Source organism: Penaeus monodon, chromosome 27, assembly GCF_015228065.2.
Source record: "Penaeus monodon isolate SGIC_2016 chromosome 27, NSTDA_Pmon_1, whole genome shotgun sequence".
Taxonomy (NCBI): Eukaryota; Metazoa; Arthropoda; class Malacostraca; order Decapoda; family Penaeidae; genus Penaeus; species Penaeus monodon.
This window is the reverse complement of record NC_051412.1, coordinates 34,956,266-34,956,619: the sequence shown is the minus strand read 5'-3', so window position 1 is coordinate 34,956,619 and position 354 is coordinate 34,956,266. Positions and strand designations below refer to the sequence as shown.

At 35.6% G+C, this 354-nt stretch overlaps 1 protein-coding gene across 1 annotated transcript in view; it reads left to right on the top strand.

Moving 5' to 3' along the window:
* The window catches only part of LOC119590803 (codanin-1-like), a gene marked incomplete at its 3' end in the record, with an annotated part of 14,365 nt that overhangs the window by 7,659 nt on the left and 6,352 nt on the right, over nucleotides 1-354 (top strand).

Genomic DNA, 354 nt, shown 5'->3' with positions numbered 1-354 from the left:
GGAACAATGGTTCCTGGATTCAATTAATTAAAGGGACCATCTCCCTAGGAGTGAATGTTATTTGTTTACTAAAGAGACCAAACAAGCTAATATACACTATACAGAATTAACATATATACTTGATATAAAGTTACTTAGAATTAGTCTTAACTCAATTTTGATTCTTTAGACAGTACCAGATTTATTGTCTAACTTTTACTACAGCTTATTCACAAAATAGAGGCAGAAAACCAGCCTTATGACTCTGGAGCCATCAGGAAGAGGACCCATGTCTGAGGGGAAGGTGGAGGGGTGAATGGAGATTCATAAAGTAGAAAAACAATCTGCAGGTTTTGTACTGTTGACAAGATGAAT